Here is a 10,050-nt window from a genome sequence, read left to right as displayed (position 1 = left end):
TCACTATAGTTATAGTTTTTCATTCAGTATTAAATAGCAATTGCTATTTTTCTATTTTATAATCTTACTTGATTAAGTAATATATAATGATGTTGATGATATTTTTGACCTATTTTAGAATTTCAAACATTAAAAGGTACGTACCGAATTGGGAAGTAATAAACATTTCACTCAACTGATGCACTGTCAAAAAATATGACAACGTCATTATGACTATGTTATATAAAACGATGAATAAACCATTCTAACACAATACAATTCAAATTTAAGTAACAAAGTCTACATTTTAAACGATTTGAATTCAAATTTGTATCAAATTTCAACACGTTGTAGTGATAGTAGCCTCAAAAAGCCAAGGCAGAAATGCATTACATGTAGGCATTTATTCGAAACTGTAGTTCGCTGTAGTGAATAGTTATGTTTTTGTTCAAAACTAATTTGATAATTTTGAATTCTATGGTGATACACATCTTTGCTTGCCAAAAGTGTTTGTTTCCTTTCTACCTGTTTTTATTGACAGGGGAATGGACGTAAAGCCTTTAAATAACTTTCCAATATCAAAACAACTTATTTACCCCTGCGAATGTGTTTGGAATGTTTCTTGAATTGTTGCTAAGTATGCAATTAATCCAGAGGTGCTCGAATGAAAGTTCACGAGACCTCCACGAGATTTGTTCAGTTCCTGTGAAATTTCGAGCGGAAGTGGTGGAACATATTGTCACAGCTGTTGCTGTAATCATGGTAGCAGATTAATCAATGAGCATGCTGATTTATTAAAGGGTACCTGCAGCCCAGCCAATGTCGAACCTATGTCATAGAATTTATTTACCAGAATTTAATGCAAAAACTGCATCGAAATCGATGCAAAAATAATGGAGTTACGCCTCTTCAAAGTGCCTATTTCTACTTGCTTTTAGAAATCTAATCAAGAGAAAATTAAATTAGGCGATAAGGAGGCTTCAGTGACGTCACGAGGTCAACACGAGTGAAATTTCCTTACAAAGCTATACAAAATAAATTCGATTTTACAGCAAAAATGATTGATATAGGTCTGATGTTTTGACGTATCTAGCTATCTTAAGTATTGTAGATTTAGAAAGTTGTATCCGTAATTATTTTGTTACAGTCCGATTTCTTTTTAAACGATTTTAAGATTTGCTATTCTAATCGCCTTTTCCCGATAAAGACGATATCTTTAAACGCTTGCATGGGTAGATTTATGTTCATTATTCATATTCATTTTGGTCGGTGCGTGTTCAAATTCAATAAAGCTCGAAGGGCTTTATAATAGATTTGATATGCACCCTCCGACCGAAATTATCACCTCATAATATTCAAAGAATGATGCCTTTTTGCTTATATTTATATTATTTCCAATTTGTACACTTCAAAACAACATTTTAAAACCACTGGTTTTTTTTTTTCATGGATAGCACATTTTGTGTTGCTCATTTTTTATTGAAATTTTTGGGCTATAGGTTTCAAAATTGATTCGTAATGTTATCATAAAAAGGACTCTTGAAAATATAAATATAATATCTCACATGATATAGCCAGGCATTATAAACAGGATGTGCGCATGCATGAACCAACTTTTCATCGGGATAGAGAAACGTTTTGGAGGAAATTCGAAAGCTTTTTGGAGGTACTTCGAACTAATGATATGTGCACAAAAAAAAAAGCCGCGATGTTTATATCATATAGTCATCAAAGGGGCATGGTCACGATTTTGGTCAAAAATTATTTTTTCGATTCTAATGTTTACAATGCCTCAGTAAGGCATTTTTAATAGGCAACCAAAATTTGAGTGGCATTAATTGAGTTATAAGCGAGTTACAGAGCTTACAATTCTTCGCTATGTAAACAAAGCGTTTGTTTACATTTTGAATGTTGAAGTAAAAATTCCAGTTTTGGGCCTAAAATAAATGTTTTAATCGTTAGGAACTGTTTATTTATGCTTAAAATGAATAGGAAGATAGACAAATCAGCTTCTTGAAAACGATTGTTTACTGGTGTATTGAACCTATGTAAACAAAAACAGGGCACGAGCCTTGTTTACATGACGAAGAATTGTGAGCCCTGTATCTTGCTTAAAACTCAACGACTGGCACCGAAATTTATTTGATCATTTGAAATGAATTCCTAAAGCAATGTAAATAATAAAAACAGAAAAATAAAATTTGAACAAAATCGTGACCATGCCTTTTTAAAAGTGATAGGAATGTTATCTACATTTGGTTTACACTGAAAAGTTAATTAAATATTTGAGAGGACAATAAAGGCAATGTTACAGGAAACAAATAGACATGTAGCTTCAAACAGGTGGGTGGGTGGATGGGGTTGGCAGGGAGAGGCCTGACCCAATGCAGTTGCCCCCCCCTCCTTTTTTTTGCATGTCAAGAATAGTTTAACGATTCTCTCAATCCACCCCACTCTTTCACTTTTTTGCGATGCCACCTGCCTGAACATAATATCACGGTTTCCTTACATATACCGGTAAAAACGAATTGGGTTTATATATAAACCAATATTACTGTATCTCATACAATATACCATTCACCAGGTTTTATAAACACCTTCGCTTAGATTCAATATAAATAAATCCAACGTTAGGAGGAGAGGAATAGTTTATTTTGTTTTTCTTTTTTTTTTCAGGGGTTATTGGGGAGGGGTAGGGATGGTCAGTGTACCCATCACCTGGGTTTCAATACCTATCACAATATATGTTTTGAGACCCTGGTAATGGGCACCCAGACACTAGTGATATGTATACTGACCTTTGTGATATGCATCAAGACCCTGGTGATGGATATACTGACTAGATGATGGCACACAGACCCTGGTGATACGTTCACTGACCCTGGTAATAGATATCAGGCACGTAGCATCGTTTTTGAAAGTGGGGGGCCAGACTGGCGTAGTATATAACTTCAATCTCACTCCTCATTTCCTTATTTTCATATCAATTTTTTTCATACTCCCAAAAAAGTGGGGGGGGGGCAACTCTATGATAATTCAATTTTTTATACGTAAATTTTAAAAATTTGTTGCTGCGAGAAAAAATGGGGGGGGGGGCAGGCCTGGATATAGACATCCTGATAATCGTAAAATTGACCCAGGTTATAGGTATACAGACCCTGGTGATACGTAAACTGACACAGGTTATTTGTATGCAGACCCAGGTGATGGGCACACAGACCCTGGTGATATGTACACTGACCTGATAGATAGTGATACCCTGAAGATGGGAATACTGACCCTGGTTATTGGTGTTCAGACCCTGGCGTTAGGTACCCTGCTGGTAAATTTACAGACCATGGTGATGCATATGATACATATTCAGAACCTGGTGAAGGGGAAACAGACAATAACTAGATGCTGTCATTAGACAGTAATACCCGCACCAAGTGTTAGCCCCTAAATAGCACTGTTTTGTACCAGTTTAATTAAAAATGAAGGCCACATGCAAGCTCCGGTAATACATTTGAAAATTATAATTTTCATAACTGAAGGATGAGATCCCTTCCCATATGATAATACACATGACCAGCACTTTATGTGCAATTTTGGGGTTGAACTGTTTGCAGTGAATTTTCAGTTAATCAATAATCTTTCATGTCATAGAAAGTATAATGGTCTATATAATTATTACAAACAAAATTAAAAATTAAATTATGCCCCATGTACATCATCGTGTGCACATATTTAGAGAAGGGGTGAGAGTGAGGGGTCCAGACCCCCCCCCCTATGAAAATTCACTTTTATCAATTGTAAAATTACCAAAAATACACCTTGGACCCCAATGCTCTTAGAGACATGTAAACGCTCTAACCCATTGCGCTTCAATGTTAGGTAACATTATTTGGGGGTTAAATATTTAATTATTCTTTAATATACTTTATTGTTATCTCAATAGGAAGTATACATCACAATATGCAGGTGTCCTGCACCACCTTAAAGCTGTTATTTACCTAATAAAATAGTGCAAGTGGATTTGAAGAATATGTCATAAAAATACATGCATGTTACAAATAACTGATCTTTGTCTGAAGTTACGTACACAACACAGGTCTGCAGGTCTCATTAGCGGGTACTTGTTTTACCCAGCTCTTCGATTAGATGGGTTCACGTCTGTGTTTTCCATATGCAGAAACGGATTAGTTAAGATCAGCTAAAGGAATTCATTACTGTGTTTTAATTGGATTATCATTATGATGTTGACCAATATAGGTAAGCATAATACATGTAGTAGCAGTAGCACAATATAATAAGATGCCAGCATACATAAGTTCTACTTTCACTTTCTAAATGTGATCTCCCTTTGACAGCATACTGTATCATCATCTTTTAATATTTAAATAAGCTTATCATCGTTACCTATCCTATCGCATTTGTAAAGTTTCTGTCATTTTAGTTGCAAAAGTTATTTTTTTCATTTGTCAGACTTGCACTATTGAGTTGACCCCATATTGACCCTGTAAAAACAATTTCTTATTAGGGCCACGCAAGGGCCACGCAAGGATTTGCGGGTGCCCTATAGTAATCACTCTGTCTGTCCGTCCTTCTGTCTGTCCGTCTGTCACTCTTCCGTCCACAAATTTTCTGTTTTTTTCTAATAACTTTTTTATGGTTGACCAATCAAGTTCAAATTTGGTATGGTAGTTCAGTAGGCAGAAATACATATTTTGATGCTAAGTTTCTCTAAGTTCTCCATTGTCTTCTGGTTTGGAGCTGGGGTGGTGGGGTAGATTCCTTAACTATGCATAAGAATGAATGGGCAAAGAGAGATAACTGCTGGGAATGTTACCATTGTATACTAGGAAGGCTGTGCAATGTTTGTTCTTTGGGATTAATTAACCTTCCACAGGAAGAAAATCCTAAGCTTTATCTTTATCTGTCACATTGAGATTAATTACTGCACTGCATGTGTCTGTAAATGAACTTTGTTTTGAAGTTAAGGTCGATTTTGAATGATGTGTAGTATTGTGTACATTCTTTGAAATATGGATTTAAAATATAATATTCATACTTTATTTTGGTTAAAATTCCGTACACAATGATTTATGATAATTTTATTGAATTCTAAAATCAAGAGATATATAAAGATATCCTTTTTCACAATTTTATTTTTTTTCTGCCTTAATGCTGTTAATTTTAACAGGTAACGTTAATCAGATAATAACCCCATTCTGTCATTTCTGAAAAAAAAATCTTATTGTAAATTTAGAAGAAAAGGATGAGAGAGCAGAACAATTAACCCACTGGGATTAATTATCTTGCCTGCTACAGAAAATTGAGAGGATTATCTCTATCTGTGATATGAAGATTAATGAACATCTTTGTCTGCAACTGATGTCTGTTTTGAAGTTGAGGTCAACCCTGGGTGATACAATGTATTTGCATTCACTGAAGGCTTGCATTTTATAAAATACCTGTTCAAATCTTTTTTAAATACACATTTAATTTAGATTTTTATAAGACATGAGGTTATCCCTGTTTTATGCAGATACAAGAGGTTACTATTTAGAGTTTTTGGACATTCAGGAATTATCTTGAAATTTTAAAAATACAGTTGTTATACTTATAATTTTCATATTTTTTAAAAATGTAATCAAATTAAACTCTCATTCCATGAGCTGCACCCTTATATTTTTACCCCTCAGTTTAACACTTTAATTGTTGGATGAAAATCATATCCAACTACAAATCATGAGATCCTATACATTGCAGTTCTTTACATCTTATGCCAGGCATTTATTTTTCATCATTCTTAATATAAAGAGGATGGAATTCAAATTTTTTTTCACTTCTGTATATTAATTGTCATAGCGGGGCCCTTCTTCACTGGTCAGTTTTCTAGTTAAATTTGTGTATTACATGTAAGTAAGTGTAGACACTTATCATTTTTATATGAGTTATAATAGGAAGGAAGGAGTATTTCTTTCTTAATGTATAATTATAATGCATCAAATACAATGTAGGTCATGACCTTATGGGACTGATCTGACCCCACGAAAAATTGAATTAAGCAATTTCCAAAATGTTAATGTGCATCAGGAGAGAAAACGCAATCAAGAAATGATTTAAAATTTGTTACTGTACACATGTAAGAATGTATAAGAAGACTGAATCTTTACAACCAGGTTAGATTGGGGGGGGGGGTGAATGTGGAGTATAAACATTTATTATTTGAATCATGCACATTTATTGTTATTTGTTATTAATTTTAACTTGTCAATGAATACTAGTAATTGATCGCAAGGTAGAAATATAACCTCTGATCATATCTCAATAGATCATTTGTCAAATATGCGAGGTGTAATGTAATCTTTTTTAAGAATAACAGTTTTTACCAGTTTATAAAAGTTTTTAGACACCCAAATTATGTTTTGATTTTTATAAATAGATCATAGATCATTCGACAATTAAGGGGGGGGGGGGGAGAACAGTTTATATTTGAGTTTGTTTGGGGGTCATATATTTGATAATTTTTTCATGTAATTTAAAATAAGACTAAGCCATACTACAGACATGAACATGAATAGTATAGAACAAAACACAAACTAATACATGTATATTTACATAGGGAGTATTACAAAACATAGATGATTGATCTATTTCTGGGTTCTTCAATTTAATCATATATCATGTACATATTATATTATTGTTTCTTTGTTCAAGGCATTTCAGATGGTATGTAGGTCATGATCCCAAGTGCTCTTTCTGAAATTATCAAATATCATAAAAACCATTGAGATCCCCACCTTAATCCAAAGATATTATTCCTCCTTAGGTCATGGCGCATCAGATCATTATGGCATGTAAGTCATGACCCTAAGGGGTCATCCTGACCCCCTTAGAATCAGAAATTGTCAATTATCTTTAAATTATTTATGTTTGGTGATCCTATATCTCTATTTAATCTTATTATTAATTCTCCCGAATGAAATTTGGAGACTTATTGATTTTGTATTTCTTAATTAATACCTGTGATATTATTCTTAGTCTTCTTATTTTTCTTCTTTACCGCTCTGAACTTGTTTCTCAGAGATGGCTGAACAGAATTGTACAAAACTTTAGGATATGATAGGCCTGCATATCTAGTTGTGCACCTGGTTTGATTTTTTCGGGGGGGGGGGGGGTCAAAAGGGTGTGGGGGTCTAACATTGAACCTTTTAGGAAGAATCGTAGACTCTATTGTAAATGGTAACTTGAAAACGGACAAAGATAATAATATAGGGTTTTCATAATCATATATTGACTGTTACTGGCAATATATAGAGTTTATTAAATCTGACCCCTGGGGTCATCCCCACCCCCCAGGAATTTGAAATTACCATATATCTTAGAAAATGTTATAATCATGACCCCTAAACCATATATATTCATGTTTCTGATGTCAAGGGGCATCAAATGTTATGTAGGTCATGGGCCCAGTGGGTGGTCCTGACCCCCTCAAACAACAAGTCCCTCAATATCTTCAAAACAGTTGAGATCCCCACCCTTAAACCATATATATTCTTGTTCCTTGTGTCAAGGGGCATCAAACGGTATGTAGGTCATGGGCCTCAGGGTTAAATTTAATTTTTCAAAACCGTAATGCACATCTATGGGACAGTTCCTATCATATCCCAAGATATGATGTGTCTATCCATAAAATCAGAAAAGGAGTTCTAGGATCTATGTTTTTTTTGAAGTGATAAACGTCAATTTTCTGCTACTTTTTGATTCCCTGGATGAAATTTAAATTTTTAAAACCTTACTGCACATCTATAGAACAGTCCCTATCATATCCCAAGATATGACATGTCTATTCATTAAATCATAAGAAGATCTTGGATCTATGTTTTTTTAGTGATAAACATCAATTTTCTGCTACTATTTGACTCCCTGGATGAAATTTAATTTTTTAAAACCTTATTGCACATCTATAGGACAGCCCCAATTATATCCCAAGAGATGACGTAGCTACTCCAAAAGTTGTAATAGGAGCTATGGGAACCAAACTTTTTGGGCAAAAAAACGTCATTTTTTGTTGCCCAATGATCCCCTTAAATAAAAAAAAAATTCTGAAACCTGATCACACCTCAATATGACACCACCAATCATATTTTAGAAGATCATTTGGCTACTGCAAAAAAAAATGACGTTTTTGAAACCAGTTTTTTTGTTAAAAAAACGTCATTTTTCAGCCATTAAATGACCCCGGGACAAAATTGAAAATTCCGACACCTTATTGCGCATCTATAGGATACCCTAAAACATATTCCAAAAGATGATTTGTCTACTGTTGAAAATGTTGGAGGAGTTCGAGGAAGAAGGTTTTTGGTAAAAAAAACATCATTTTTTACCAATTATTTGACCCCCAGGACTAACAGAGTATTTTTAAAACCTTTTTACAAAACAACATGATATCCCAAATCAAACTCCAAGAGTTCAGTTTGCTGGTTTATAAGATGTAAGAGCAGTCTGAGAAAGTAAAATGTGACAGACGGATGGACGGACAGACTTACGGACAGACGGAACAGGGTAACAACAATATACCCGAACTTTCTTTAGAAAGTGCGGGTATGATGATAGGTATAATGACCCTGCTGATAGATTTACAGACCCTGGTGAAGGGTACACAGAGCTTGTTGATATGTACTCTGACTCTAGCGATAGATTTACAAACTCTTGTAATGCGTACTCTGACCTTTGTGATGAATTTACAGACCCTGGTGATCAAAATACTCGCCCAATTTATGGGTGTACACACCCTGGTGAGGGACACACAGACTCTATTGGTGGGGATAATGACCCTGGTGATACTTGTACAGACCTTGGTTATGTGTATTATGTGGTTTTGTGACCCTTGTTATTGGTCATTGATAGATCTACAAGGTGACAGTGACCTGCTCACCCCTAATACTCCCCTCAAATATAGAAAAGAGAAGCAAATTATTTTTCCTATCTCCCTCCTTGGATTTTTTTTTGATTTATTCTGGACTAAGGTGCCGTAGAACCTGGTGAATGGCACAATGCACGAGATAATATTGGTTTATTTAAAGTCTTAACATACAAGTATACATGTATAAGTAACAAAACCATGATACAGTAAAACACGCTTATAACGAAGTTTCAGGGACAGCCAATTTAACTTCGTTATAAGCGTAATTCATTATATCCGTCAAGTTTACAACATGAAATAGAGACTTGGGGAATGAAATTCTCTTCGCTGTAAGCGTCAATTCATTATAAGCATGTTCGCTTTAACCGTTTTTTACTGTATTTTGTTCAAGCATGTACTGAGCATCATATAGAAAGTGAGTGGGTGCAGACTCATCCAAACAATATTTACTTGCAAAGAAAAAAACAACCAAAAAATGCAATTAAACATTTAAAAATCCTAACCTGTGGGGATAGGGGTTAGGTGTACCTTTAACTTCAATTTTACATTTTATTTCCTCCCTTTCATTTCAGTTCGTGGCTATGTTAAGGCTGCCCGATTAATTTCACAGCGATATGTAGAAAGTCACTTGTCTGTACTTTATAAGATATGACGTTATAGTTCACGTTTACGTCACGATCTGCATTCCTTTCGATCGTTCTTAGGGAATGTATCGTAACGTAATAAGTGATATTCATTGTGCATGATAAAACCGCTTCATTACTTTACATAGACACTGTTGTAAATACTAGTGATACTAAATTCAATATCACCTGCTACGTGTAATCTAATGAATGGTGATATGTATGTGCATATAAAAAACGGCTTGGCGCAAGTGAAAGATAAAAACAATCTTAGTATATTTTACGTGAAATCGGGAGAGAAAATAAATACCAATGTGAATTTTGCTGGGGGAAACCTACCGATTGACCCGATTTTGTGTAAATCGAGCCTAAAAGGTAAAAATGTGCCTAATTTCGATGGCGGTGCGAAATGTTTTGACACTATTTCAAATAAACGAAATATTTATATGAAACCCCAGCAGGAACTTCAAAATACATTACTTATCGAAGGATTTTTAATAAAAATATTTTTGATTTAATGTCATTATTCACTTGCGC

This window comes from Magallana gigas, chromosome 9 (assembly GCF_963853765.1).
Source record: "Magallana gigas chromosome 9, xbMagGiga1.1, whole genome shotgun sequence".
Classification (NCBI taxonomy): Eukaryota; Metazoa; Mollusca; class Bivalvia; order Ostreida; family Ostreidae; genus Magallana; species Magallana gigas.
This window is presented reverse-complemented; position numbering follows the sequence as displayed.